General features: G+C 37.6%; 1 long non-coding RNA gene across 2 annotated transcripts in view; it reads left to right on the top strand.

Moving 5' to 3' along the window:
* The window catches only part of LOC137167196 (uncharacterized), a 110,800-nt gene extending 86,855 nt beyond the window's left edge, over nt 1–23,945 (top strand). For both annotated transcript variants that reach the window (XR_010924049.1, XR_010924050.1), the window contains exons 2-3: nt 23,563–23,619; nt 23,823–23,945. This is a non-coding gene — a long non-coding RNA (uncharacterized lncRNA). The remainder of the gene's footprint in view (nt 1–23,562; nt 23,620–23,822) is intronic.
* The last annotated feature ends 1,032 nt before the right edge of the window (nt 23,946–24,977 follow it).

Here is a 24,977-nt window from a genome sequence, read left to right as displayed (position 1 = left end):
AGATAAAGCAGAAGTGTGCTAACCACAAAACTGGTTTGAAGTAGCTAAAGACAAAAACAAGTAACCACAGCTTATAATGGATTGGGCACTGAAAAAACACCAATAGTAAAAAGGAAAACAGGTGCCAGCAACCAATTTCTTAACGAATTAAGAAGTAACCAATGGGCAGATTGTTAGAATGAGGGAGAAGGTTATATCAGGGTAAGAGATGGCACACTGCAGTGAAGCTCTCCATAGACCCGTTGGCCGCAACGGTGCTACATGGTAGGTCCGTGCCTGGTGCAGCTCACTTTTAGGGAGAAATGGGGCTTCCCTCGCTCATTGTGGTAAGCACCTGAATTGTATTACTAGCAGCTTAAATAAACAGATCTTGTGGGCACTGGCTCGCCTGACTGCTCTTTTCTCGCCACCGAGATCTCAAACCACGAACCCTCCATCTCAGTGGAGTACACCATCTCTCACCACACTGTTTCTGAATAGTATTCTGGTATTTTACACACTGCAGACGTCAGCTGTGTACATCTCTGTTTTCTGTACATTCCTAGTTATTTTCTGTCATTCATTAAGGGCCAATCTCTGCCTCTTTTGTGGGTGCAAAGGGGGAGACAATGCAATGAACTTTCCTTACCTTTGCTTCCCCCATGCAAGTTCTACCAATCACCATCATTCTGTGTCCAGAGAAGCATAAGGATTGCTTCCTCTCTTCGACACAATCCACATATCCCTTTGGGCCTATTCCCATCCACATTTCAGTCCCAAAAGCTGGCTGGAATATATTTCAGAGGAATATATATAGAGAGAGGAATATATTTATCACTTTGGATAATGTATGGTGAGCTCTCCCTGGATGATATGGACTCACCAATACCCGGGCTGGATTTTAGTTGGTATACTAGAGATAAAGGCTTGGTATCCCATTATCTATCCCCTCGAGGCATTCAAGACACTTTTATTTATTCAAAACAAACAAACAAACTTTCTTTACATTCTTATTGCAGTGTTTCTGACATTACAGTTGCCACTTATATTTTAAATACCTATTATAGTCATCAGTAATAGCTATAGCATTTGCTTGAAGTAAATAAATTATAATTTATATACCTTGATCTGAAATAAGGTCAGTTTCTTTTCCCATCCCACATGGTGTCCAGCAGTAGGAGCTTTAGAAGTGGCTTTAAAGCCCCTCCTATATCCTTATGTTCCTCTTTCTCAGAAGCAACTATAATATGGATCACTGCTGGGTCAGCATAAGCGTCCAGAACTGTGTTCCTCTCCTTGTAGAAGGTGCTGGTGCACTGAGTCAAATCTGTCCTAATGAACTAAACCGTTTTTTCATTGCTAGGTTGACTGCTAATTCCCTGATGTTTGGAGGATGGTTCTTGGTAGGTCACACAATGAAACTCCTTTTCTATTCTCAATTTTAACAAAAATCAAGTGTGTAGATTTTTCTTATACCCACATTAATATCAGAGTTTTCTCTCCTCCTTTTTTTCTGTTATGGACAATGCTCTGCTGCAGGTAACAGCTTTAATCTTGTATAAGTAAACAAACATTCCCTGTTTTACCAAATCCTATTTTACAAATTCTGTTTTGAACATTCCTTTTTGAATATCAAACTATATAATGTCAATCACTGCAAAAAGCAGCACAGTAAATTGCCCACTGATGACTTTCCCATTCAAGCTCCGATAGCTTCTTCATTTTTTTACTGGAGTAATAAATTTAGGATTTTTTCTGATGACTGCACACATGATTTATTTCCCCCTTAAGAATAGAATCAACAGACAAGATCCATTCCTACATGATTTACACAGGGTCTAATCATCAAGAAGGTGATAGCTCTTTGGCTGGCTAGTGGCATCAGTCTGTTGGCTATGCTAATCAAGCATATGAATGTCTGTCTCTCGCTCTCTCAGATCCAATGTTCCTGCATAATACTGCAATCTGAGGACAACTAAAGCTAGTCAGGGGTGTTTTCTTAAAGTGTTTCATCAGAAAATGCAGATTCATTGAAATTGTAATATGTGGGGAAAGAGTTGATATTTGACGAATTTCTCGGTTCAAAAGTTTGTTGAAAAAGCTTTAGAAATGTTAGCCTTGTAGTCTGACACTTTTTAAATGAAAAATTCCACTTTTGGGGTGGACAAAACAACTTTTTCCAATCAAAATGTAAGTTAATTATAGCAAATGAAAAAATAAAGGTTAAAATAAAAAAGGAATATTTTGATCCAAAGTGAGGCTTGTTTTTTGTTTGCTTGTTTTTTTGGCTTTTTTTCCCTTCATTTGTCACTTTGCAAATATTTTTAAGACTATATTTGTCCCAATTCATGATGGGAAAACTGTTTGAAATATCAGTTTTTCCAGGGACAGGAAAACTTCCCTGTCTGCCTTTTACATAAATGTATTACTTTATTCATGTTTATACATATATGAAGCCAGTACTAAATATTATCTAAACAATACTTGTCAATCACAGACTGAAACTTGTGCATATATACGCCTGCTTGCTTTAACCTGTAAATAATTCTATTTCTTTTTCCTAGTTAACGAACCTTTAGTTAGTTTATTACAGGATTGGCTACATGAGTTGTTTTTGTGACCTCTAAGGTACAAATTGATCTGGATTAAGTGACTGGTCTCTTGTGACTGGGAGCAACCTGAATATTTTGTCATCTTTGGTGGAAGTGACCATGTATCACATAGTCCATCTTGCCTGGATGGCAAGATAGAGTGATGTGTCCAAGTGGATTGTCTGTTATAAGACTATTCTAGTACTTTGGAAGTTGACATTTGTTTTTTGGCTTGGTGAAATGTATTTATAGACTATATAACATAAGAACGGCCATGGTGTGTCAGATCAATGATCCATATAGCCCAATATCCTATCTTCCAATAGTGGCCAATACCAGGTGCTTCAGAGGGAATGAATAGAACAAGTAATCATCAAGTGAACCATCCCATTGGTTATTCCCAGACTCTGGCAAACAGCAATCCCTGCCTATCCTGGCTAATAGCCATTGATGGATGTATCCCCCATTAACTTATCTAGTTCTTTTTTGAACCTCATTTTAGTTTTGGCCTTCACAATATCCTCTAGCGAGGAGTTTTACAGATTGACTGTGCCTTGTGTGATGAAATACTCCTTTTTGTTAATTTTAAATCTCCTGCCTAATTTCATTGGGTGACCCCCCTAGTTCTTGTGTTCTAAGTAGTAAATAATATTTCCTTCCATACTTTCTCCACAGTCATGGTTTTTTAGACCTCTATCATATCCCCTCTTAGTCATATCTTTTCTAAGATGAAAAGTCCCAGTCATATTAATCTCTCCTCATATGGAAGCTTTTCCATACCCCTAATCATTTTAGTGCTCTTTTTTGTGCCTTTTCCTATTCCAATATATCTTTTTTGAGATGTGGCAACCAGATCTGCATGCTGTATTCAAGATGTGGGTTTACTATGGATTTATAAAAAGGCAATACAATATTTTCTGCCTTATTATCTATCCCTTTCCTAATGATTCCCAACATTCTGTTAGCTTTTTTGACTGCCACTGTACACAGAGTGAATGATTTCAGAGAACTATCCACAATGACTCAACATCTTTTTCTTGAGTGGTAACAATTAATGTAGACCCCATCATTTTATATGTATAGTTGGGATTATGTTTTCCAATGTGCATTACTTTGCATTCATTAACATTGAATTTTATCTGGCATTTTGTTACCTGGTTTTGTGAGATCCCCTTGTAACTCGTCGTTCTCTGCTTTAGACTATCTTGAGTTGTTTTGTATCATCTGCAAATTTTGCCACCTCACTGATTAACCCTTTTTCCAGATCATTTATAAATACATTGAACAGTACTGGTTCCAGTACAGATCCCTATGGGACACCACTATTTACCTCTCTCCATTCTGAAATCTGACCAATTATTCCTACCCTTTGTTTCCTATCTTTTAACCAGTTACTGAGAGGAGCTTCCCTCTTATCCTGTGACTGCTATTTTGCTTAAGAACCTTTTGTGAGGTACCTTGTCAAAGGCTTTCTGAAAATCTAAGTACATTATATCCACTGGATCAGCCTTCTCCACATACTTGTTGACCCCCTCAAAGAATTCTAGGAGATTGGTGAGGCATGATTTCCCTTTACAAAAACCATATTTACTGTACCTCAACAAATTATATTAATCTATGTGTCAGATAATTCTGTTCTTTACTATAGTTTCAACTAATTTGCTTGGTACTGAAGTTAGGTTTACTGGCCTGTAATTGCTGGGATAGCCTCTGGAGCCTTTTTAAAAATTGGCGACACCATAGCTATCCTCCAGTTGTCTGGTACAGAATCTGATTTAAATGATAGGTTACGCACCACAGTTAGTAGTTCTGCAATTTCACATTTGAGTTCTTTCAGAACTCTGGAGTGGATACCATCTGGTCCTGGTCAATTATTACTGTTTAATTTATCAATTTGTTCTGAAACATCCTTGAATGACACCTCAATCTGGGGCAGTTCCTCAGATTTATCACATCAAAAGAATGGCTCAGGTTTGGGAATCTCCCTCACATACTGAGCCGTGAAGACTCATGCAAATAATTCATTTAGTCTCTCCATAATACTCTTACCTTCCTTGAGTACTCCTTTAGCAGTTCAATCCTCCAGTGGCCCCATTGGTTATTTACAGGCTTCCTGCTTCTGATGTACTTAAATTTTTTTTTGCTGTTACTTTTTGAGTCTTTGGCTAGCTGTTCTTCAAATTCTTTTTTGGCCTGCCTAATTATATTTTTACACTTCACTTGCCAGAGTTTATGTTTCTTTCTATTTTCCTCAGTAGGATTTAACTTACACTTTTTAAAGGATGCCTTTTTGCCTCTAACTGCTTCTTTTACTTTGTTGTTTAGCCACCATGGCACCATACTTTGTGGTGTCTGCTTTTGAAAGTCTGCTCTGAGGTTGGCACTCTCGGTTGTAAGCCATTCCAGACAGCCAGACATCAGGAATGACTTAATTACTTGTTTCTTGAACAGAATTTGTTGTATGTGTATAAAGTGTTTGCCAGGTTTTAGGAAAGGACTTTGCCATGTAGGAGATAATAAATGTCCTCTGTCAGATGAGTACAGCTGGTCATAAAAATTAGGTGGAACCATTGTCCACTGGAGAAAGCAGTTACGTTGACTTCAAATGATTTGTGAAATTGTGTGCAATATGGCAAATTTTTGGTCTGGAGAAAAAATGGGGGGAAAATGGTGACAATTTTTAAACATCCCATTTCAACTCTTTCAGAATGAAACATTTTGATTTTTTTTCCTTTTCAAAATGAAATTTTGTTGGGAAATTTTTATTTTGTATTCTAAATTATAATAAAAAAGTCAAAATATGAAATGGAACATTTTTGTCAACACATTTCAATTGATCCAAATCAATTTTTTCCACAATTTTATTTTTACAGAGAATTTCACAATACTCAGATTTCATTCCAAATTGGCAGAAAAACAAATTGCTAAATCTCTAAAACCTCCATGAAACATAATTTCTGATCTCTTCACAACTCTAATTTATGCATTTAAGAAAAAAAAAGTAATTGGTTTGCACATCACTATTTATGTACTGCCATTTTCTTAAAGTGACTTATTTCCAACTAAAGATAATACAGAAAACAACTAAATAATGTGTGAAGATAATCTGAGTGAGTAATGTTAATCATTGATATTTTAGAAGACCTGTACATTTACTATATATAAATCAATGAAAGTCAACATTGTTGCCCAATAAATGTATATTTTTAGCATAAATTAAGAAAATTTTAACAAATGGCAATTGCACGAGCAAAATATATATTACTTATGCAGAATGGGTAATTGCACAAAATGTATTTTCCCTGTGCATTGCCTGTTTTCTCATGTGCATGCACTTTGTGAGCACAAATTTTGCAAATGTATTCCTAATGTTTTTCAGTGAATTAGTTGACTAATCCTGGTATTGTCCTTTTTTACCTTGTGCTATGCATTATTACAATGCAAGTTTATGCAATAGAATGCGGTCTATCCATTTTGGAAAAGGCACAGCACAATACCCCATATGTTTGGAGAGATTATAAGATTCAGCAAGAAACAGAGCTTCAGTTATCAGTTCAACAGAACTTTGTAATTATTTGGCTGTCAGTTTTCTCCTACTGTATCACTGCAATGTGTTGCTATGTTTTGTTTTCTTTTTGGGGGAGAAATCAGAAGCACAGAATTGATAAGAACACCTTTTGTGATAGATTTCAAGGACTCAACCTTTGTGTGTGTGTGTGTGTGTGTGTGGTTAAAGTCACAGTGTCCCCCTGTTTGGGGTGGGATTGGGATGACCATATTTTAAAGGGACAGTCACAATATTCAAGGCTTGTTCTTGTATAGGCACCTATTACCCTCCACCCCGTTCCCATTTTTCACACTTGCTATCTGCTGACCCTAGTCTGGATAAATATGTGCTATTTTTTGCTCTCTTGTATAAACATCTGTGTATGTATGTGCTTTAATTTTGATTCAGTTCTCCTTTCTTAGCAACTCTATGTCTTTCGAAAAGGATTGTAGTGCAGGAAAACATTGGCTGTATTTATTATCATTATTGTTCATACAGGTATATGCAATTTCCATGCCCATTCACCAATTCATACATTTTTAGAGTGCTACTTCTGTTTTCTCACTGCCAGACAAGGAAATCCATCATTTACATCATTGTTGGCTGATAACTTTTCTTGGGAAAAGGTTGTTAAATTTAGTATGACTTGTTAGACTGGGCTCATAATCCATACATTATAAGGTTTCCCAAATCTGTTCTTTATTAAAAATATTTTCTTTACAAAAAATACATTTTCTTTTATCTATATCCATTGTGGCGAGGTGGGCCTGTTTGGCCCCATGGGTCTGCATTCCCTTTGGCTATGCCGGTGTGTGGCTGGGTGGGAGCGGGGGGGGGGGGGGGGGGGTCCCGCCTTCTACCCTGAGCCCCAACCCAGGGACCCTGCAAGGAGTAGCCTCAAACAGCTTAGTCTATGGGCTACTATCTTCCCTGGGTCGCCTGTCCACGGCCCTCCTGCTTGTGGTCCTCCTTCAGACTTTTAGGGCCAGCGTTCCCTGGCTTTGCCTGGATGGCTTCTCCTTCACTTCCATGGCTGGGTGCTGTCACAACACCCACCCTAGCTCCAAGCCTTGTAGCCGCTCCGCTCCGCTCCTGCACTAGCTCCAAGCCTTGTAGCAGCTCTGCTCCTCCACTCAACTCCCTCTCAGCTGCCCCTGCCTGCCTGAAACAGAGGCTTTTACCTGCTCTGGCAAGCTCCTTAATTGGTTTCAGGTGACCCAATTAACCTGGAGTGACCCTGGCTGTGTTACCCAGGGAACAGGGATTTGGTAAGCCTGGGACTGATATATATGCCTTCGAGCACCCTCCTATAGCCATCAGGGCTGGCCCCGTGACACCATGCAGACTTCATGGATTCCTACTTCAGAATGAGTATCCTGAAAATTTAGGTAGTCCTATGGTCTGCACTTATGATTTGGCAATCCTAGACTTCTGGTACCACAGATTCAGATCTTAACTCTTCATCCTTCTGTGATAGAAAACTCAAGTGTGTGTGTGACACACTGCAGCCCATGTACACTCTTATGGTGTGATTGTGTATCATTCATGTTCACCTTTATAGTGTAACTGTGTATTGTTTACTGCAAAGTATGTCAGGTAAGGAGTTTTAGGAATTCTCATGACATACTGAACATTATTGTTATAGTAGTATGTTTGTTGCAATGCCAGATGTGTGATTATGAAGGTCTCGTACATAATATTCCCAAATATGTTTCTCATGGCTTGAGGCAGATCTAAGTAAAACCATCCAAATGCAGAGAAGTTGTTCACACCTCACTAAGCTATGCATAAAACAACCCAGCTCATGCAGGAACAATGGACTAGCCTAAGCATTGTTAAGGGGATGCTTATGTGACTCAGGACATGGAGGGATCCATGCTTAGACACTATTGGTCACCTGACCCTGGGGCGGGGGGGCAAAGGAAGATGTTAAAAAAGGGGAGATTTTGGCTGCTAGTTCTCTCTTTCACGTCCATCAAGCAACTGAGTCGACAGGAGACGTGAAGATGCTGCAGTACGTCAATGTAAGTACGTCGATGGGAGACATGTAAGCTACATTATTTAGCTTGCATATCTCCTGTTCACTGCCGCTGCCAGTGTAGACCAGCCCTTGGGTTACATTTTCAAGCTTTTCTCCACAATACTGAGGGCTAGAAATTCACTATAGTCAGGTGACCAATGGGAACTATTAAAATCTTCTACTGTTTCAAAATATTCTGCTGTTCCTAGAGGAATTCCATATTATAGAAATAGAAATGTTTGAGTGTATCGACTGTAAGTATGCTCTGTCTCCTTTTTCCTTAAGCCACTTTTCTGCTGTGTTTGTAATCCTCGCTGTGCCTCAGCATTATAGATTTGTGATTTTTGATTTACAAGTACAGGTGGTCGAAAAATTTCTTATGAAACATTGTTCCACTGGGATTTGATTTAATCAAAATGTTTCAGAGGAATGTATCAATTGTGTTCAAATTTCTAAGAAGATTTATGTAGTGCTTAATTTCAACAAAGTTAATCCACTTTGTCTTGACTATATTATATTATAGTCAAAACAGTAAAATCATAATGGTCCCTTCAGTATTTCCAAAAGGAAATTTTGGAAATTATGCCTTTTTTTGTTCTTTGTCAGGACAAAAGGAATTTTCAGAATGCTGGATTTTCCCATGGAATGTAAATTACGAGTTTCAACAACATCTTCATATGTGTGTAGTCAAATGGACATGTTGAGCTGTTTTGAAACTGGAAACTTTCTCTGAATACAGTACTGTATAGAATGGGTACTGTGTTTTTTTTAATGAATTTTCCACTATTATGAAGCCAGAGGATACAGTAAATCAAATTAATCACATGAGAACTTTTATTGCTGCACATTATTAATGTTCATTATGTGAATATTACTAATGTGTAGTCTCATAAAATAAAGCTACAAATATTTGCAAAACAGATGTCTGTGTTATCTGAATGCAACGACATTCCCCAGTTACCACAGACTTGAATATTTTAATTTCCTGGGTCCAACTTACTCCTAATGAAACTCTTAATTTGATTTCTGTCTGTATCCAATACTAAAGTCATATTAAAAATGAGCACCACAACTTAATTAGCTCCTTTTAATGACTTCTACATGAATGTCTTGTTGAAAAATAAAAGCATGGAACCTGAGCAGTTTGACTGGGAGATATTTTGGTATAACACTGTTGCTTTAGGCCTGCTATATTTGGACTGTTTGTTAGCAAAAAGATTGAAGCTTGACTTTGAAACATATTCGTAAATTAGCTTTATATTACTTCTTCCAGAACCTTGAGGGATCGAAGACCTTACATCCCCCCCAACAGCATTTTCTTAGGTGTAGAGAACAAAGTGTTGAGCTGAGCTTGTTGGACTACTGATTTCCTCTTGCCATATTTACTCTCCACATGGGAATTTTGGATTGAGTTCTTTCTCATTTCATGACATCAATCAAAGCTGCCTGCTACAAGAACTTTGGTTCAAGATAATGGGCCAACTTAATTCCTAATGTAATTTACCGACTTCGATGATTTCCCTACAGGCATTAATTTTATTAATTGAGTTTAGGATATTCCATCTCCACATGGATTCTCATTGAGTATTCTTTTGCCTTAAGTGATATTCAACTCTGCTGTAAAAACTGGAAATAAGTTAGAAAATGTCCTGAAAAGTACGATAAGCACTAAAAATAACTTACCTCTACACCATCAACAATAATCGGATGGAAGACTGATTTAAATGCTCATCTGCTAACAGATTATAAAGAAGCCATTTAATTGAACAATTTTGATACAATTTACTTTGCCTGCTTCATCATGTTTTAGTTTTAGCATGGTGAATATATAAACACAAATGGCACCTAGATACCAAGTTGATCATTTCCCTATAAATACTCCAGACAGATTACAAATGCTTCCTGACACCTATTACCAGTCCAAATTATAATTTTCTTAACAGAATCCTAAAAGATAGCAGTTAAAATTCCATTAAGTAGGAGTGCATGAACCCTGCTGATTTTGGTTCATGAGGCCTATATAAATCAGGTACCACAGAATCAACTCTCTGGAGTTGACACTGGGCCAGTCCCTGCTGCTTCAGTTAGAGCAGTGTTTCTCAAGTGGTGGGTTGCAACCCCCAGGGGGATCATGAATGGCAACCAGGAGGGTCAGAAGACACTGAGTGGTATTACAATCTATAGCAAAGTAAATAATACAGACAAATGATATAGACTTATCACTCTTATCATTGATATATTCTTTTACTGTTACAGTAAATGTATGGGATGCTGAGAAAATGTTTCACTTCAATTTCTCTGGCCTGTGTTGTATGGGATGTCAGAAGAGATGATCATAATGGTCCCATCTGGCTTTAAGATTTATCAAGTAAGGGTTGCCACCCTGTAAAGGTGGAGACACAGAGTTAGATCATGGATTTTCAATCTGGGAGCTCCCAGACAAGTATCAGAGGCTTCACATATTGTTAAATGAAAGGGAAGTCCTGGTCAGATTAGGGATATAGTCATACAGTTTAAGGCCAGAAGGGACAGCCAGATCTTCAAGTTTGATCTACTGTTTATCACAGACCACTCTTACAACCCCACACTAAACCCAACAATCAAAATGAAACCAAAGTGTTATATCCACAGGAAAGTAGATTATTATGTGCCACAGGCAGGGAATAGCAGGGACTGAAGTGCAGCATAACCTGAGGCCCCCACAATCACAACAAAATGATTAAATGAAATAATGGGATATGGAAAAGAGGATCTTGGAATGGTAAAAGTTGAAAATCACTGAATTAGCAGCTCTGCCTCTACAGAACCTTCTTAGGACTGATTGATTGGTGTGGGGGTACATATAGCTATAACTTTTTGCACTGCACCTCTAAATACAAGAAATCTGCCTGCTTCTCTGCTTGGGGACAGGGCTGTAAGAGGACTCAAGAAAAAGAGGGTTTTACAGATTAAGACAGAAATTTCGTATTGTTCTTTTCTTTAAACCAAAAAAAAAAATTCCCCTAACTTTAAGTACATGTTTTGCTCTTTGTGCTTTGAAAACATAACATTTGTGGCCATGCATTAGTTTTTCACTGGTAGGAGGAGAATGCAGACCCCACTAACATGAAGTGGGGCCAAGTTCATGGGGAAGTTTTTCAGGTATCTCTATTCTTGGGTTATCCATCTCCCACGCAATGGACAATTGTTTTGTATCATACATTTCCTGCTGATTTATCCAGTCTAATTTTGCATGTCTTAAGCACTATTTTCACCAGCTACAAGACATGTTGTATTATCATTATATTTATACAATTCCATAAAAGAGAATATTTTTGTCTACTTTCTCCAGAAAAAAACAATCCCCTTTAGTGGATTTTAACAAAGCCTCCTAAGAATTTTTCCAGTTTTGTTTTGTAAATGACCCATATCTTGAAGTAATGAGGAGAAACTGATGATGATCATCTCCTGCAGGATAGAGGCATGCTATTTAGTTTATGTTTTGCCCTTAGCCTGCACATGGAGGCATTAAGAATCAAAAACAGTATGGTCATTTGTCAAATAAAAAACAAAATTAAAATTTTCATTGACAAGTGGCTTATCTTAAATAATCCAAAATGAATAAAGAAAAATAGCATTTTTGTATGGTCTTTACAGGGGAGCAAAAAACTCCAGTACGTTAATGTAAAAAATCCTCTGCAACAAGTAACTATAAAAAAATCACAATTATTTTTTAAATGATAGCTTCGGGTGGTTACATGCTAATCTTGCACTGCGTTAGCTATACGTACTCATCTATAATGCTTTTTTGCAAAACCAATGAATTTTTAGTACAACACATCTAGAATGTTTAACAACCTTTAGAAAGTTTAGGAAAAAAATAGCAGTTCCCTGGCCTGCCCTGTGATGTGTTACGTTGTATACAGATTTATATGTTATGTAAACTTTATGTTAACTTCTGCAATGCTGTTTTTGGGGGTTTTTTTTCCCACAAGTCATTTATTCCTATGGCCACAGCTACTTTAAAATAATTTATTTAGTACAAAATGACATACAATATTCCATGCCACACTGCACAGTTACACAGATTTGTGTATTGGTTACAAGGGTGAACTCCACTGGCTCTAGTAGGTTTATTCTGGATTGACACCACTGCAAATGAAATCAGAATCTGATCCAAAGTGCTTTTCCACCATATGTATGGCTGTATTTTTTTAAAGGCCTTTTAACAATTTATGCAAAGTGTTTACCTTCCAATTATTATGTAAAACAGAAATCAAGTCCAGAGAGCCCAGATATACAGTACAATGTTAACATGAAAAAATTAAATGTTGTGCTTTGCACAGAAAACAGCTGATTTCCTATCTGACCAGCTGAATTGCATTTGTGAGATCAATATTGGCATCTTACACAAGCTTAAATCCCTCTATACTGAGTTTTTAATCAATCTTTTCCTGCATACTAATATTTCCCCTTGCAATCAAAATGTTGAGTCCTTTCCATAGTGATAAAGAAGCTGTCATTTTTGCATTTGTCTGGGACATATCACAAGAAGATATGTTTATTTATTGGAGGCTGGATTCCTTTATACAAACATTTTTCTTCTCTCTCTCCCTCTCATCATATTGTATGCCATTGTCAAGTTTGCCTTTGATATCAACACATAATCATTATAAATGAATAGTGAAGTCAGACATACTAAGAGTAAATATTTGTATTTTTCAGTAACAAACATAAATCACATTCTAATTATATCCTGACACTTATAAAACTTGTGAAGAATGTTAATGCATACAACTTATTTAAATATTGTTTTGACAGTAATTTCTCAGCATTTACATCAGGATTAATGACTAGATGTAGTATATATTAAAAGTGAACAGGGTAAAATGTTATCTTTTAAATAGAGGCAAAGCTGGAATACGAGAGAAATTCTATTAGATATGTACGGGCAGGTTGCACAAGATATAGTGAGAAAATAAGTTCCATAAAAGGAATTGTGTATGGGAATAGAATGTACAGGATAGACTATAATATGATCATAAATGCATTGATACTGATGGTATTTGAGAGTGTAACATCTGGGATAGCCAGCCACGCTTAAATTGCACTCAGTCTTCAACTCTTTGTACCAGGCCAAATTCTCAACTGGGGTAAATCAAGGCTACTGCATTCATTTCAATTAAGTTATTCCAATTTATGCTGGGTGAGTATCTGGCCTAGTAGCTGTATGCCCACTCCACAACACTGAGGTGTTGCCCCAACTTCAGCCATCAAGAACTAGCCACCGTTGTAGCTGCATCGGTGCAATCCCCTACAGACTGTAAACAGCCAGCATTTGCATTAATGTAGGTAACCACAGCTTGAAAGCAGTGTAAAATTCATGAGTGCACCAGTGGCTGGCTAATGAGAGCTTTAAGTGTGGCAAATTGCCAATGTAGACAAGGCCCTAGTATCTAAAGACTGTATTTTTCCCTACATTGTGTGGAACAGATGGAAGAATGAGTATGCATGGGGGCAGGGAGCCAATGAATGGTTGCCATTTTTGTCCAACTGATCTCATAAGATGCTAAAATTTGGAATGGAGAGATGTGAATGTCCTGTCCATTTGGCATTGGGTAGAATAGGGTTTTCAAATTCTCCAAGAAGTGGGGGTAATTTTGGTTCAGGGATTTTGGATTATGTTAGTTGTATTTCCTAGGTTCAGAAAAAACTGAAACAGCTGTTTTTCCTTAATTATAAATCCTAGAATCAAAATGGCATAACTCATATCAGAATTCTATTAATCTTAGGGAAGGAATAAAAACCCCATTCTTCAATAAGTGGGAATTGTACAATTTTATGTAGTCTCATCACATTCTGAGCCTTTGTCCTGGACTGCAAGATTAAATCCAGTCTGAGGATATTGATGTGGGTATGGTGGCAAATGAGGACAGATACAGGAGTGGGTTTTCAGGGGCAGGCTGCAATGTTATTAAACAAGTAAATAAGTTTAGGCTCAAAATTAGGGAAAGGTTTTTAACTATTAGAGGAGTGAAGTTCTGGAGCAGCCTTCCAAGGGAAGCAGTGGGGGCAAAAAAACCTAACTGGCTTCAAGACTGAGCTTGATTAGTTATGGAGGGGATGGTATGATGGGAATGTCTACAATGGCATTTGGCCCATTGGTGACTGCCAGTAGCAAAACTCCCCAATGGCTGTAGACAGGACACTAGATGGGAAAGGCTCTGAGTTACAATAGAGAATTCTTTTCCAGGTATCTACCTGGTGGGTCTTGCCCACATGCTCAGAGTCTAACTGATTGCCATGTTTGGGATCAGGAAGGAATCGTCCCCTGGGTCAGATTGGCAGAGACCATGGCGGTTTTTTTGCCTTCTGCTACAACATGGGGCATGGGTCACTTGCAGGTTTAAACTACTCTAAATGGTGAATTCTCTATAACTTGAAGTCTTTAAACCATGGTTTGAGGACTGCAGTAGCTCAGTCAGAGGTTGGCATCTATTACAGGAGTGAGTGGGTGAGGTTCTGTGGCCTGCAATGTGCAGGAGGTCAGACTAGATGATTCCGGTGGCCCTTTCTGACCATGATGGGACAGTGGGACCGTGCTACCTATTCTGTCACCCATAGTCTCACATACCAGGCATTTTAACAGGTTCCACTGCAGAGATTACAGAGTTCCTACCACATAAGCCATAACTCAGGGTAGACTTTGCTCTGCCTACCCCTGGGACTCAGATGAGCAAGCTATCACACACACATACACACTTCCCTGTGAAGGAGACAGAGAGTACTCAAGGGGGGAATGTCAACCTGTGAAGGCCACAACATCTTCCTCTAACCCATGAGCAGAAGCCCTATCAAAAAGATCCCAGGTCTTGTACTTCTGGGACCCATTCCTTTTAACAGCACTGGAAAGCAGCCTCAAGTTGCGACACACTGACATCGAGTACTACTAGATTATTATTACTAGATCCTATTCCTATTCAATTTTAACTGTGCCTCCCTGGTGCTGCAAGGAATGTGAATAAACTCCTCGGGCCTATACCAATTTGGATCCCACAGGAATTAAAAAAAAATCCTTCCTGACTCCAAAATAATCAATCCCTCAGACACTCAGAATTCACAAAACAAAGCTTCAAAGCTAGCAGCCCAGGGAGGGGGAGGGAAGGCCTTCTGCAATGGAGCGAAAAAGACTTCAGTTTTAGTCCAAGGCTAGGGTTTAAATTAATGAAAGAGGAGGGTGAGGACCCATTCAGCTCCCTTCTTCCCAGGGCTGGCCAGTGAGAGGCTAGAGACTCTGGGGGGGGAGAGAGCACTCCTACATCACCCCATCCCCCGCTAACAAATGCTCCTCTCCTGCTTTCTGCAGGAGCTGAGCCAATGATCATTGGTCTAATAAAATGTCCCACCCATTGAGGCGGGTGGGAGACATTTTAAAATTTCCAGGTATAAGTCTTTAGTTTAGACAAGGAGGAAGAGTGTTCCATTTTAATTGTGAAATATTTCACTTCCATTTCATATGGGATATCAGCCTCAAAAATTGGCAGGTGAGGCTTGCGGGTGCAATAGAATATTTTTACCACATTTGAACTAAATCATATAAGAGATTTCCAGTTTAACAAACAGACCCCAACTTTAAATGCCCCTATATGCTGGGAGGGGGACGTATGGGATTTGAATAGGGATCAGCCATCTCTCTTAGTACCCTAACTACTAGGATATAGTGTCTGTGACCCGTCCGTGCCTAGGATAGCCACCTGAAAATGCCCAGGTTAGGGCAGGCTGTAAAAGGAGAGCAGATTCTCACAACACTGGTGGGTGACACTGAAGTCAGATTTCCCAACCAGCACTTTTGATTCCCCACACTGGTTATCAAGAAGCCAAAATAAAAATATACACAGCCCCCTCTACTGCATTTCAGTCTCTGGCTCCCAATCGGCCAGTAGGTCCAGTAAAGAGACCAGTTATTTAAAACTCTGTGCTCTTTACCCAAAAGGTTTTTCCTGACCCCAAATGGTCAGCCACAGTACCAGATCAATATAAGTTTAGATCTTACCCAAAATACCACGCTGCCAGCCCATCCTTTAGTAAATAAAACTAAAGGTTTATTATAAAAGGAAAGAAACAAACTATAAGAGAAATGTTAAAGGATTAAAGCAATCAGATATATATGGACTTTCAAATCATTTGTATATATCAGGTTTCTAGAATTGTGCACTTTGAAGGCTTGTATGGTTCCTCTGGTGTACATCCAGTACCTGGATGGGTCTAAGTCCTTTGTTTCACAGCTTCAGTTCAGTTGTAGATGAGTTGATCCAGAGATAGGTGAAGACTGAAGACAAAGACAGACAAGAGACAAAATGGATGTGGTGCAGCTGCCTTTTATGTCCTTTGGCCTTTGCCATGCTGCTTGTGGAAATTTACAGGAATAAACTGAAGTCCAGAGTCACATGAGTAAATCCTGGTGACTCATCAGGTATATCCCTGGCTTCTCCCCCTGGGCCATTGTACCTGTGAGTTTCCTTAATGGGCCATTAAGCAGGCTAGTGCTGCAGCCATCCTGTCTGGGGTGTCGCCCAGACTCAGCACAATTTGAAATACAGATATATCAACCATATCCATAACTTCCATTACACATATAACACATGAACATAAACATCATCATCTTACTTAGCACATTATAGCCTTTCTAACAGTACCTGACATGGCATATCTCATATGAATTATTATGATTTTGACATATTGATGTAAAATAATATAATAAATGCCCCCCCAATCCAGCCAGTGTGACACCCCCCAACACGAGATTGGTGTAGAAGGGAGTAATCAGAGCTCCTGAATACACCTCAAGGACCCCCCTAATCCAGCCAACGTCACAGTGTCTCTACCTCTTTCTCTGGCCAACATACTACTAAATTATTCAATTAAAATGGAAGAACTTCAATGGAGAGCAAAAATCAGAATATTCCATAGCCTAGTGATTAGGGCAGTCACCTTCTTTCCATGGCAGGGAGGAAAGGAGAGTTGAAGCAGGGGTTTCCCACATTCTGGGTGAGAGCCTATCCACTAGGTGAAAGGTTATAAGGGAAGTGAGCCCCCATTTTTTTCAGGCTGCACACTTGACGTGGGTGGCCAAATGCTTATCTTCCCCTGGTTGATGGATTCTTACCAGAACTAGGCACTTCCCTGAAGCCTGGATTTAGGTGCCTGTCTCTGTGAGGGCAGGGGCTTAGCACACACCCCTCTTTCCAGCATCTGCCATTGACTAGCTTAGGCAGTGTTTCCTCTAGCCTGCTGGCTTTCTGTATCGCAATCTAAGGCACCTCTCTCCCTGTTCTTTGTACAGGAACCTGTCTCAGAGTGGATTGCAATGTTGTTCCTGTGATTTCCTAGGAGCCTAAAAGTTAGACATTGGATTACTGAGTATCACATTGCCCAAGTCCCTTTGTGGACCTGTGCCTAATTGCTCTTTTGAACAATACATACACACAGTGCCACAAATTTCCTGAGTGACCATGGGCAAAGTTCCTAATGTATCTGTATCTTAGTGCCCTATCTGTAAAATGGGGATGATAGTACGTTATCATGGGTGTTGTGGGGATAAACACATTAAAGGCACTGAAAAACAGGATAGAACATTCTTAGCCAAGAGCCTAGTTTGTTGGTCTTTTATAATACTCAAGGCCTCATCTCTTTTGTTGTCTGGCAGAAGGGAAATAGTTGACTTGGTGTTAATTTGTGAGGGTTTTGTGTCACCTTTATTTAAATAGGGTGGTTCATTTATAAAATGTACCCAGTGGCACACACTCGTGTGCACAGACAATGAAATAAATATGGGAAAGATTTAAAAAAAAAGTGAAGAAATACAGGTTCCTCTACAGAGTTTGGATTTCTGCCTTTTATAAATAATGAGTAAGAACCCCTACCTCAATTGTAATATCTGAGTAAGAAATTCACTTAGAGATCCTTCCACAGATTTAGAGAGGCAGTGCAGTTCTAAGGGCAGAGACTCTTCCTCAGTGAGACAAGATGAAAGGTATATAATACAGTAGCATGGGATATTTTGGTCATGTTAGTTTTTGCTATCCATTGCTGACCTTTACACCATCAGACCATTTCTGATCATCTTTCCTTTGTCGCTTTCACCAGACAAGTTTCATAATCTTACACAGCAGGATAAGCATGTTCTGAATGAAGCATGTAGGGGGCCAACCTAAATACAAAGAATTCCAAACCCTCATCCAAAGACATCCAATGTAATAGATGAGGTTTTCTGGTTATTTAACAGGCTACCTATTTGTTACTGTAGGTGCCTGAAGAGAACAACTCTGGTAGCTTTGCTGAACATTTTTTTAAAAAAAATGCTAATCTTTTGTCCCTGTTTTCATTTTAAGTGCTTAGATGTATATTGTTCCTCTCCCTGTCTGATGCTGTGGGGAATTTGAACGGAACTATTGTACTTTCTATGCGGTCTACTTACCTAATACTATCATTACAAACACATTTTTAGTGTGTTATTTCTGTTAGGCTCAGCAGGATTTCTTATTAATATTTGATTGTTTCTCAGCAATTCAGCATCTAGCAGTTCTAAAAGCTGTTTCCATACCTACCACTAAATTCAGACCATGGTAGAACTAATATTGTTTTTAATGGCTTAATTCTAATTGAGGTAAATTCTCAGTGAATTATTTATCTATAGATGACCCTGGAGAACAAAAAACAGGCTTTTAAAGAATATTTATGTCACCTGTGATTCCACGAGAAATCAGGCATCCAAAATTACCCCCAACTTCAAACCTCTTTGAAACAGAGCTGCCCTTACATTAGGGCAGACCATCATACTCAGCTTTGCTTACCCACACAAGCTTACCCCAAACCATTATCATCACCACCATTTTGTAAAGGTTTTGAAGTAGACAGAAATTCTTTTCTCTTCATAATTCATTTTTGTTTACAGATCCACTTCCTCCATTTCAGCCAAGACCAAAATATCACAAGAAAGGCCTTTCTTGTAGTGCTTTCATTCTGTGCCAAACAAAGGAGTAGCAGCAAATTCATGAGACCCTGTATTTATGAGTTTTTCATCAAAGGTTTCTGGACTTGGATGCTTGGGGAAAATGTTTAGTCAAGAAACTTGACAGTTGGGTGATTATCAGAATTAAACTGAACCCCTCAACCCTGTGAGGTATCTCCATTACTGACATTATACACAGTTACCAAATAAATATTTCACTCTCTTTAACCTCAGTTTGAGATATTTACTGGATATACTCTTTCCTTGCTTATACATGTCCCATCTTTATTTACTTACATAAGTTTTGATTTCTTGTTCAAGACTTCTGTGCTTTAGTTTTTGATCTTTGTATACCCTACAATGGATCTTTCTCTGTCTATTCCTTGTCTTGTTTAGACTTTTCCTTTCTTTTTCTTATTATTTTGTCACTCCTATCTATCTTAATTGAGTTCTATATTAATCTGCACCTCTTTTTTCCATTTCCATAACTGTGCTTGAGTCTCTCATCATCCTGGGACAATTCTTGAGGCAATTCTCCTTCAACATTAAAGATATCCTACTCTCTCATTACTGTGTGGCAGTCATTCACCACAGACTCGTATCCCCTGGAAAGCCCATTTTTTGAAGAACTGATAGAAATATGATCAAATTAATCTACAATTTAAGGCATTAGGATGAGTGTCCAGATACTATGGTGATAGTAATTTAAATAGATGCTACTGTTAAAACAAAGTAAGATTAAGCATAAATCTCTATTGATGACTCAAATATCTATCTCTATATTCTTGACTTGTCTCCTTCCATCCAATCCTGCACTTCAGCTTGAATCTCTTATCTCTTCCTGGATATCTCACAGTCATCTTGAACTTAACATAGCCCAAACTGAACACCTTGTCTTGCTTACCAAACTCACCCCATTCCCCTCTTGCTCCATCACTCTTGATATCCCCAATATCCTCTGTTATCTATGTTTATAATCTCGGTGCCATCTTTGTCTCTCTTCTTCTCCAGCTTTTCTAGCTTCTTCTCCTCTTCTCTGTCCAGGCTGTATCCAAATCTTGCCATTTTTTCTTCTATAGCATCTCTAAGATACAGTCTTTTTTCTCTGTCCACATCACTAAAATTCTTGTCCTTGTATTTAATAAGCCAAGTTAATCACTGTGACTGCCTCCTTTCTGGCCTTCCTGGTATCTACCTCACTCCACTCTTTTTCATCTTCCAGACCATGTCTCTCTCACTCTTGGATTCCGTCACAGCATCCCTCTTTATCACATCAGGTACAGGCTTCTGATCCTTAACTTTAATATCTTTCACAAATTATTTTCTCCTTACAAATTTGCTATTTTTCCTTAATGCATCCCTCACAACCTCAATGATAACAGCCTCTGTTGTCAGCTCCTTCAACATCACCTTTATGTTTTCTTCCTTGCTATGCATTAACTAGGGAACACTTTCCCCAAGTGAGTCCTAAGGCCACATACCCTGTACTTCAAATCCTTCCTCAAGACTCACTTCTACCATGATGCTTATAGGAAACAATCAATTGAAGATTATAGGTAGGACAGCAGGGACTTCTGATGTTCATCTTTGTTTAATATTATCTTACAATTTATATTAAAAATGTAAACAGTTTGAAAACATAGAGGTGTGCATGATTTCACTAATATTTCCCTTATTTTTCCTCGCTTATTCTTTTAAAGTGTTTTCAACATCTGTTTGTTGCATCTTCTTTTACCTAAATTATAAAATTTTGGGGGCAATAATTTTATTCTGCTTTGATTATAACCAATGCAATGAGGCTGTGATCATGAGGGAGACCTCTGTAATTTACTTCAAAAATAATTTAGCAAGTAATATAACCCATATAATTATTGGAGGGGAAAACAGGACAGATGCTATAGTTAGGTAATATTCTGCAGAGCACATTATTCTAACGGCAATAGTTTAAAGATCGTGTGAAGATAGTTTTTTTCAAATTCAGATAAAGATGATGTTCTCACTCTGTGATAGCTAAGTGGCAATAAGATTTAGTACACATCTTTTAATACTACTTTCTTTTAAACCATTCTTTACTGATTTAAAGCCCAATCCTACAGGCCAAGGCAGATCAAACTCATACTGAATTTAATTAACGTTTCCCCTTTTGTAAGTAATGCAGGATCCAGAACCCTTTAGGGAAAACAGAAGTAGTGTCAGAGAAATAAACTTAAAATGTAGTTATCTATATCCTCTAATCTCATAGGGTCAGATTTCACCTGCCTTGTTCATCTTAAGCAGAATCTTATGCTGCAGTTAGTCATATTGTGTTCAACAGCACTATTCATAAAGTAAGGTTCTACTCAGTTTTAAGAGGGGGTAACAGAATCAAGCTTTTAATAAACTAAATTCTAAAATTATATGTAGCCAGTGCATGAGACTTCAATGACTTTTAGCCCTATGGTAAATTGGAAGAGTCTGTTATTCAATTTTAAAGATATTTGGAAGTAAAAATAAAGACTGACACTGGGTGGTACTTTTTTCTTAATTTCCATTTTAAAATTAATTAAATGATTTACCCGTAAATTCTGAGAAAATGAAGTCTCTGCTGAAAGAGTAAGTCATTTAAATTTTGCTATTCCTTGCTGCTTTCTTATGTTGAAAAGAGTTTGAATCCTTGACTTAGGGGCAAAACTCAATTCAAATTAAATTACGGAACTGGAAGCAATGCTTCCATGAAAGTATACATTATAGAAACAAAACTGTAGCCCATAAGCATGTATAAGAAATAAATCTATTATATCTATTATGTGCAAGTGGGTTGTTATATCTCCAGTATCCGAGGGTTTTATCTAGTACAGTAGCACCCAGTTGATTTATCCCATTATAATATTTTTAATGTTTGTTCCATGATTTATTGTAAAAAATATTGTTTTTTTGATGTCTAATTGAAACAAAGCAAACAGATTTATTGAACAGATCTACTACTCTTTCATGAAGTCAATATAGTAAACAAAAATTTAAAAGCTATACCTTCACTCATCATATAATTTGTGACAGGTATCCACAGCCTCTTTTTGCTTTATGATCTACTAGGTCTCATTTTTGAACACATACATTTTTGGTACCATTAGCCATTTTGTGAAAAAAAAAAGTTGTTTTGTTTGTTTGTAACTTATTTTATCCTAATGGGGGAGGAGGGATATTTAAAATAAATAAGTAAATAGAGACTGTATGGCTCTTTGATTTGAGACAAAAAATGTTATGCAGTTAATGCAATTCTAAATAAAGTTTAATAAACAGCTATTCAAAGACTTAATAGCAGAGGAATAAAGGAAAAGTGTTTATATACAGATAAAGAATTTTTAGATAATGTTATGCAGCCAGTACATTTTTAAAATGAAGTCATTGAATAATTTACAAAATCTTAGTAACAGCAGAATAAAGAAGTGTAACATATATATCAATATGCATTTTTCTCATTTTAAGAGGAAAATATTTTTAATGCAGTTAGTACAATTCTAAATATGTAGTTAGTAGAATTATAAATAACTGTGCGTAGTATTAATGACAGGAATAAAAAAGACATATCTATATATATATAAATAAACAATGCATTTAAAAAAAACCCTGCAGTTAATACAATTTTAATTGAAGTTGATTAAACAATTGCACAAAGGCCACAAAGTATAAGTGATAGAGGGAGAAAATATAACCATAGTATTAGTGACATTGTGCAGAATATAGATGTTCTACAACCACCTTTCAGAGAACAGCAAGAAATTCTTTTTTTAAAAGCAAGAAAGAAAAAAAAGACAGATAAGAGAAAAAGTATCTCACCCCAGAGACTGTCACCAGCCAAATGGCAGAAACCCCTGTCCTAGGAATTTGCATATCTCACTGGTCAAACCAATCAGAAAGGCCTTTTTAACCTTTTTAACCATGGGACCTGTTGTGGAATCACACATCACAGAATATTAAATTGCATCACATATTCCTGCCCTACTGCAAAACTAGGTTTAGCGCAACTTTCCAAGTTCCAAAATCTAAAATTTTGCATGCCCCCATTCTATCTCACTCCCCCCAACATCCCTTAGTCCCACTCTGCAGCTCCCCAACACTCCCCACTTATCCCACAGCCCATCAACAAATTGCCCCCCCCAAGTTCTTCACCCAGGGACTTTCCTAGCCACTAACCAGTACCTCTTGGCTCAGCGTGATACTTCCATCCTGGGCTAAGATGTCTCCTCTAATTCCAGTTGCTCGCAGCTCCACTCACTTCCATTACCATCCCACACTCATTTGCATTTTATGTTAAATAGTATAATGAGATCATCCTTTAATTTTCACAAAAATCTGCTAGGAGCTGTGACAAATTTTGATAAGTTATTTAATATTTTACAGAATTATATTTTATCTTTGAAATAGTTGTTGATAAAGGTTTTTCCTTTTAATTTAGGCCAACAGAGAAGTCAAACTCAAGACATTTTCGTTATTCCTGTTAATCCACAAGCTGGTATGTGTTATAGTTCTTACTAATATGGCATCTCTGAAATGATATTGTAAAGGTTTTTTTTTCCTCTTTTCAATGCGAATAGATCTATGTTTTGGTCAAATTATTCCTGAGAATCTCACAAAACAGTGTGTACTAACATGATTAATATTGCAATTCTGAAAGAACTATATCATAAAGTTTTGTTTTTTCTCTTTTTTAATTAGGATTTGGGCAAGCCAACATTCAAATTCAAAACAATACACTGTTCCTGATAAAGCCCAATGCTGATTAATTTCTGAAATAACTGTATTGTAATGTTTGTTTTTAATTTAAATAAATGAAAGTGCATTAAAAATTGTTGCCATTATTAATTAATGATATTCTAGTATTATATGTTAAAATATAAAGTTTTGCTTAATATAAAGCTTTACTGTCTTTTACTTGAAGAACCAGGTTGTGTAATTAGGGAGCTATTTTATATAGAGATGAGGAATAAGTTAGTGTGGGTAGAAGCCCCTGCCCACCCACCTCCCTCACAGTTGGGTTTTGTCTCTCTCAAAATTAATTTGAAATAATTATGGCAAGTTTTTAAAAAGATAATTATTTTACACTAAAAGAGAAGATCATGTGTTAGTTTTTACAACTCTGCTTGGGTTTACATAGTAAAGAAACACTAGCACTAGGATTTTGTTTAAACTGATATAATTTTTTGCTAAAACAGCTGATGAATATTATTTAGCTCATCTAGCTATACTACAGCAACAATAAGAAGAAAGCTCACAGGAGCACTCTATAAAAAAAAAGGCAAAGATAATCCCAGTTTTAAGAAATTCAAGAGTCACAGAAAATCACTCAGAACCAGCAATGGTTTCTGGGGGTAGCTAGGTGGCGGATAAGTATAGACTGCTCTTAAGTGGAGTTAATAATACTGATTTTGAACATCCCAGTACTTCTGGAGAATTCCTCACACATAAACCTCAGGAACTCAGATTCACAGTTCAATTGACAATATCTAGAGGGTTAAATGTTTCTAACTCCTCAGCAGTTACAAAAGGAGGCCAGGGTACTGTAGCAAGTGAGCAAAGATCTCCTGTTTATGGTTGTTAACAGATGGTCAGAGCATCTGTAGTGCTTAGATATTCAATAGAGGAAAAGATTAAGAAGCTAATTTTTGAAGTGTTTAAAAACTAAATTCACTGAATAAGAGGGATGCCTTAAAACAAAAGGTAACAAGGAGTCAGGAATTGTTTGTAAGGTTGGGAAAAGTTGTGCATGGGAAAGAGCAGCATTTACTAGACATGAATCCTGAAAATGTAGTAGGGGTGGAGTTGTACAGGGAGATTTTGTTAGACCAGTAAAAGGGCCAGAGACCACTTGAT

This window comes from Emydura macquarii, unplaced genomic scaffold (assembly GCF_026122565.2).
Source record: "Emydura macquarii macquarii isolate MOO-44397 ecotype Brisbane River unplaced genomic scaffold, CSIRO-AGI_Emac_v2 contig_320, whole genome shotgun sequence".
Classification (NCBI taxonomy): domain Eukaryota; kingdom Metazoa; phylum Chordata; order Testudines; family Chelidae; genus Emydura; species Emydura macquarii.
The sequence above is the reverse complement of the archived record's forward strand: the minus strand, read 5'-3'. Positions and strand labels throughout refer to the sequence as shown.